We start from the raw sequence: 7,419 nt of genomic DNA, 5'->3' as shown, positions 1-7,419 counted from the left end.
GGAGAGGGTGCAGGCTGGGCTGAGGGATGCACACACACACACACACACACACACACACCCTGCACGAATTTCGTGCACCGGGCCTCTAGTATTTGTAGAAAAACTGATAAACAAATAATAATACTTCCATGGGATAAATGTTATGGTAGAAATAAATATGGACAGCCTTATATTATGGCATAGAGCAGTGATGGCGAACCTATGACACACATGTTAGAGGTGACACATGAACTCATTTTTTGGTTGATTTTTTCTTTGTTAAATGGCATTTAAATATATAAAATAAATATCAAAAAGTCTTTGTTTTACTATGGTTGCAAATATCAAAAAATTTCTATATGTGACACGGCACCAGAGTTAAGTTAGGGTTTTTCAAAATGCTGACATGCTGCGCTCAAAAGGTTCACCATCACTGACATAGAGGTACCTGTCTAAAATTAAGAAAAGTGTCATTGACTTTGAACCCTAAAGGGTAAGAGGAGTTAGCCAGACAAAGAAAGACTAAAAGGCAAGTTCTAGAATAACAAATAGTTTATTGCAGCTAGAATCTAGAGCCCAAGGAGTGTGGTGAGAGATGAGCCTACACACAGAGGCAAGAGCCTTGGATAGTCACCGAGAACTCCAACACCCTAAAGTTACCATTTTAACTCAGTAGATCAAGTAAGCATAATAAATATGAATATAACACCTATGCAAATGCATTAGAAAGTGGTCCTCAAGAGGTCATGGTTCAATTCCCAGTCAGGGCACATGACCAGGTTGTAGGCTCGATTCCCATTGGGGGGTGTGCTGGAGGCAGGCAATCAATGATTCTTTCTCATCATTGATGTTTCTATCTCTCTCTTCTTCTCTGAAATCAATAAAAATATATTTTTTAAAAAGAAAGTGGTCCTCAAGAGTCTAGTGTTCTAAACAACGGGGCCCTCTACTTTATTTCTAGCCTCCCTGGAAAAAAAAAAAAGGGAGATATTAGTGCCAACCTCAGTCACAAAACTCAGTCCTTGTCTGAAGTTGTTTTACTTTATGTTGACATATTGTCAGTGAATCCCTACTGTAGTAGTTTGTTCACCAAATATTCTGGTGCCCTTCCTTGCAGTATCCTTCTCTGAGGGAAGAACATATATCATTGCTCTGCTGAACTTAGAAGTGACCATATGATTTGCTTATCCAGTAGCATATGTAGACAGAAATGATATATGTTACTTCCATAAAGAAGCTTCCAGATCTTATTAAATTGGCAAGCGGCTCTCCTTGTTTCTTATTCTTCTGTTCTGATGACCAAGTGTTCTGGACAGGGGCTGATCCAAGAGAAGACAAGAAGTAGAGCAACAGCAATATGGAAAGGACATGGTGTAGAAGATAACTCAGCCAATAAATCACTGAGTTGGGTGGGGGTGTTTGTTACTGAAGCACAAACTAGCCTATCCTGACGAAGATATTCACAAACACAGATTTCAAAGAATGCTGAGTACACACCATATGCCTGTAAACTTTTCATCAGGTAAGTACCTGGGGCTTACCCCACTCAGGAATTTCCACCACAGATTTCACACCAGAACCATGGAAATGAAGCATTTTAGAATTTTATATTTTTCACTCCCTCACTGCTCGTGACCAAACAATTTAGTGCTAATGACTAACCACTCCAACAACAACCAAAAAGAAAGTGTGACATGGGATGTAGGCAGCCTGCCTGTGCTCTATTTTCACAGCCCACTGCTATAAATAATACCATTAGGAAAGCACACGTTGCCTTATATGGAAGCTACAAAGAAAAGCACTTTCTCTGATAGTTTAGCAACACATTCAGATTTCATGTCTCAAGGTAAAAATAGGCCTAACAAAGAATTATATTTGGAAGCTAAGCTGAAGCGAAGAGAGCTAGCCGTATGAAACATGCTGTAGGAGGAAGGAGACTTATAAGGTGCTGCATTCTCTCTACTGATGAGCAGTAAAGAAGAGTGAAAAAAGGGATTTGCCAAAGAAATAGAAATAATCATCAAGAATTCGAGGTTTAAATTGTCATCCTTATTAAATTGGTAACCAAAAAGAACTCTGAAAACGGTGCAGGCTTCAGCAAAGCATAAAATAAATCTCAATGGGTAGGATTTTTTTCTGTGTACTTTCAACATTAAGACAGGGAAAAAAATTCAAAGAAAATAAAAATAGATGTCAAAGAATGTTAAAAATACATAAACTTTCAATTTGGTAATTCATATGTTTTGATTGTTTAGGTTTTTTGTTTGATTGTTTGTTTGTTTGTTTCATTGTTTCAGTAACATGCCCTCATTTCTATTTTGCAATTTTCAGTGCTATTTTTAATGGCTCTGGAACTTGAACAAAAAAAAAAACAAACAAAAAAAGCATTAGGAAATGCTATATCTTCCAAAACACTAGTAAACATAAAAGGTTACCAATCATCAACCTTTCTTTTTTTTGTTTTGTTTTTGTCTTTGTTAGTCCTCACCCAATGATATTTTTCCATTGATTTTTAGGGAGAGTGGAAGAGAGAGAAATATGGATGTGAGAGAAACACATTGATTGGTTGTCTCCTGTTCGCGCCCTGACCAGGGCCCAGGCCGGGGAGGAGCTTACAATCTAGGGACGTGCCCTTGACCAGAACCAAACCGGGACCCTTTGGTCCGCAGGCTGACTCTCTATCCACTGAGCCATACTGGCTAGGGCAATCATCAACCTTTCTTAAGGCTGCAGTCTAAGGCGAGTATACCTCTCTATCCTATACCATATGCAAATGAAAATAATAATACATTGTCTTACTATAACAAATATGTTATTTATTTTATTTCTCAATTACAGTTAACATCTAATATTATTTTGTATTAGTTTCAGGTGTACAGCATCATGGTTAAACAATCATGTAGTTTACAAAGTGAACCTCCCAATATTTCAAGTACATACATAGTCATTTCAATATTATTGACTGTATTTCCTATTATGTACTTTACATCCCCATGAATATTTTGTAACTACCTATAAGTACTTTTTAATTCCTTAACCTTTTTACCAAGTTCCACCAATCCCTCTTCCCTCTGGCAACCATCACTCTGTTCGCTGTATCTATGAGCTGGTTTCTATTTGGCTTATTCCTTAGATTCCACATGTAAGTGAAATCACATGGTATTTGTCTTTCTCTGTCTGATTAATTTCACTTAGCCGAATACCCTCTGAGTCTAATCCATTCATGCCAGAGTGAATTTTGTCCATTAGCCTTCCTTTGCTCTAAGTGGCCTATTATCAATGAATTATACACTATGTTGATGGAAAATTAGTTAACCTTAATGCCAGCAAAATATCAACAGCCAGTAACAACACATTATATCTTTATGACTCAATCTATGGGCCTGAAATGTTCCCTAAACTGTACCACTGGCACCAACAGTGAGTTAGGTAACTCAATTTAATCACTTCCCTGAACAGCTGAAGAGCTAAGTATGCCTGTGGCCATGGTGATTTGGCCAGGTCTCAGTTCCCCACGCATAGTTCCTGAACACAGGTGAGGCCTTTCCAAGTGATCCAAATAAATGGCTTGGGGATATAGCCATGATCATTAAAAAGCAGAGGGCTCTTGTGTTTCTTGTAGAAACAGGCCTGGAACCACTTATTCCTGGATAGCAGCATGATTCTTGTGGTCAATCTCGCCAAGCCTTAGAGATCTAAGTGATCAGCCATCCCGTGCTGTCAACAATGGTTGTGCAAATCCTCAACTGCCATAACAATGCGAGGGCTTCTTGATTAACCTGTGAATAGTTCTGCTCTGCTGCTTTAAGGCCGGCTAACATGCTGAGGCAAAGCACAGTTTTGATATCATAAACTGAAATATCAATGCTAAGGAACGTTCTCTTTTATCTTTATTAAATTACTAGCAGAGGTTTCCAGCAGGCTGGAAACCCAATTCCAGCAGTGCCTGTCTCTGTATGGCTGTGAAGTGGTTCAACAACAGGACCTAAATTAGGACAACATAAAATATCTTGTTCGTTTTTCAGAGTAAACACACCATGAACTGAATAGTTTTATCTGGGATTTAGTGACTTCAGGATCATTCATACAGAGACTTCAAGTAAAATTGGAAGTTTCAAATTCACACTTTGTACTGAGCCAATTCAACAAACAGTAATAAATGTTTACTATACATCAAGGAGTGGGATTGGACACGAAGATATAATGATGAACAAATGAGCAGGGTATTATTAAAAATATGTAGCACTTGTTGAATGTTGCATAAATTTGTCTTCCATTGATTTCACAATTAGGATACCACTTCTCCAACCACAGAAAACAGGCTCTCCATGAACTAATGAAACTTTCAGCCTCAAGAAAATTTTGAAAAAAAGACACAACTAAGAGTTAACCTCAATGAATATGATTGCTTAGGCACCTATAGTAACATTAGAGGCCCAGTGCATGAAATTTGTGCACTTGCAGGGGGGGGGGATGGGTCCCTCAGCCTGGCCTCTGACCTCTCACAGCCCAGGAGCCCTTGGGGGATGTCCAACTGACAGCTCCCCATGGGCCTAAGCCATCAGTCAGACATACTTAGCGCTGCCGTGGAGGTGGGAGAGGTTCCCGCCAGCGACTATGCGCTTGCCAGCTGTGAGTCCAACTTCTGGCTGAGCAGCACTCCCCCTGTGGGAGCGCACTGACCACCAGGGGGCAGCTCCTATGTTGAGCATCTGCCACCTGGTGGTCAGTACACGTCATAGTGACCGGTCGTTCAGCCTTTCAGTTGATTTGCATATTAGCCTTTTATTATATAGGATCATTGACAATCAGCCATTGTTGGTAAGCCTATATCAAAATATGCAGAGAACCTGAACCTAAAAGGAAAAAGACAAAGCCAGTTGCCTGAAGAATCTGGATAAGGATTCATTCATTTAAGCATTTACTTATAAATTTGTTTATTCAAACATATATTCATGGAGTCCCTAATATGAGTGTATCCTGTCCTAAGGCATTGGAATACCATACTGAAAAAAAAACAGATAAAATCTTCCTCTCTTTAACCTTATATTTTAATGGGAAAGACAAAATAAACAGGCACACAAATAAAAATATATAATTTCACTAAGACTAAGTGATAAAATGATAACGTAGGATAAGATAATAGAAATTGATTGAAGGAGTTGGAGGCGAAATAGATAGTGAATATCTCAGCAAGCTATAGATTGGCAACACAAGAACACACACACACACACACACACATTACATGGTTACATTTAGTTTTCATTTTAATTAGCAAAATACCAAGAATATTGCTGAAGCAAGGGGGCCACAGAAAGAAAGAATGGATCCAACATGTCTCAGCTCCAACTCCCCAAGTTTCCCCCAAATCCCCAAAGCGATGTCACATCAATCTGTAATACTCTTCATGCAAGATAGAGACTGGTATTTCATAAAGAGCAAATTAGGGTATGGTAACAACTGGTTTCTGAGATGCAAAATAGGATACTCTGCCGAGACAATAGTCCTGTCAGTTACATGGCTGCGCTGAGAGAAGACTTTCCAGGTCACTTTATTCTTTCCCTTAGTATGTCGAAAATTGGATCTGGGTGATTTAGATCATAGAATTCTACCATGGTGTAGAAGCAATGCCTACCCTCCTCTCACAGCTCGGCCATCTCTATGGGAGACAGAGAATGTGTCATAAAGGAAGTAAAAGAAAGTTTGTCATTTTCTGGACACAAGATTGGTGAAAAAGAGAAGAGAGGAAAAAGAAAAAAAAAACACAAGTAAACATGTGCCTCCAAATCTTTCCAGTTTGGCTCCCACCAGGAAAAGAGGTGACATGTTACATAAGTGCAGTGCCAATGAGATCAGCTACCCCCAAATGAGACTCTGGAAGGGAACTGCTTAGCAGAGCATCCAATCTGAGACACAGCCACAGCTTATAATTTTAGCAATGCTAAGCTCCGAAAACCAGGAGAGAATTCAACAGTCAAGATACACTGGCCATGACCTTGGAGCTCAGAAGATATCGCACCTAACGACCCCCAAATCTCCTTGCCTGAGGACTGCACAAGCTTAAGTAACACTCACTTCCTAGCTCACAGGAACTCAGTGTTACACAGGAGCAAGAGGAAATAGAAACTGAGACACCAAATAATTTTTATTCTTGTAAGAGACTGAGTATAACCAAAAGGGATTATTTAAATTGTCAGATTGGACAATTTAAAAACATACTTCAAATTTAATCAAATTTTCCCATAAACCAGCAGGTGGGAGCTCCTGAAGGAGACAATCTATAGACAAAATAAAGAAGCTGTGTTTCTCTACACATCTAAACAGTTGTGTGAGTTAAATGCTGAACCCTGACATGTAAGCCACATTTTACCCAATCTCTGTCTCTCTCTCTCTCCCCTCTCTCTTCCCCTATGGGGTTGATGTACTGGGGTTGGAGAAAGAGCTGCTGCCAGAGACTTGAGTCTAAATTTTGCAAAACTGACATAATTCTTTTCAGGGTAGTTAATCATTCTATTCAGAATTCAATTAAGAAGGCTTTTTCTAAATAAATAAGGCAGGAACTACTTTCTGAGGCCTAGTCGTTTAACCGGTGTTGGAAACTTTCCAGAGATCAGAAAGCTAGAACCTTGCCAATGCAAAGCACATCACTGAAGAGACAGTGCCTTCTGGAAATACAATAGATTCGGAAGTGTTTATTTATGAAAAAAAATAGATGGAAATTATCAAAGCTCCCATAAGAAGTCTCTTTTTCCATAAATGTGTGCCTCCAATTATTTTAGTTTCTTAGTTTTAAAAAAATCACAAATGAGTTCAACATATGCATGAGAAATGTGCTCTCAAATATCAAGCCCTGGGTTTTTGAAGATAAATTTAAATGTAATAATGAGTAGGAGTTAGTGATGTAGTTTTGATTTTAAGAAATCTCCTGACTTTATAAAAGTCCAAATTCTAAGATAAAATAAGATGAATGTATCTATTTTTAAAGTAAGATATGAAAATAATATAAAGTAAAATTTTTCTACGACTAAGAGATTCTTCCTCAGAAGAAGAAAAATAAACAGATTCATTGAAAACCCAAATATTTATTTGCATTTTTTCAAAGTTGTATAAAACAGATCTCTGCTAAAATAAGTAAAAATTAGCTTGCAGACAAAAATTCACTTTAGGAAGAAAACAGAGGCATAACCCAGGTGTTTTTTCTTAAGTTCTGTCTCCATTGTTCCTCTAATACCTTTTTATAGCCAGCTTTAATGAGATATTACATTACATTTTCTTAAATGAAGTAATAGATCTATCTTTAATTCCACAAATCAATCAAGTATAACATGTCATTTACTTACTTTAACAAACTAAAGTTTTCCTTTGTGGAGATACCCAATGAATTCCTAAGAACCCCATGGAGAGTGAGAACGCAGGATTTGTTATTAAGTAAGTCACTTG

This window comes from Myotis brandtii, unplaced genomic scaffold (genome assembly GCF_000412655.1).
Source record: "Myotis brandtii unplaced genomic scaffold, ASM41265v1 scaffold967, whole genome shotgun sequence".
Classification (NCBI taxonomy): Eukaryota; Metazoa; Chordata; class Mammalia; order Chiroptera; family Vespertilionidae; genus Myotis; species Myotis brandtii.
The sequence above is the reverse complement of the archived record's forward strand: the minus strand, read 5'-3'. Positions refer to the sequence as shown.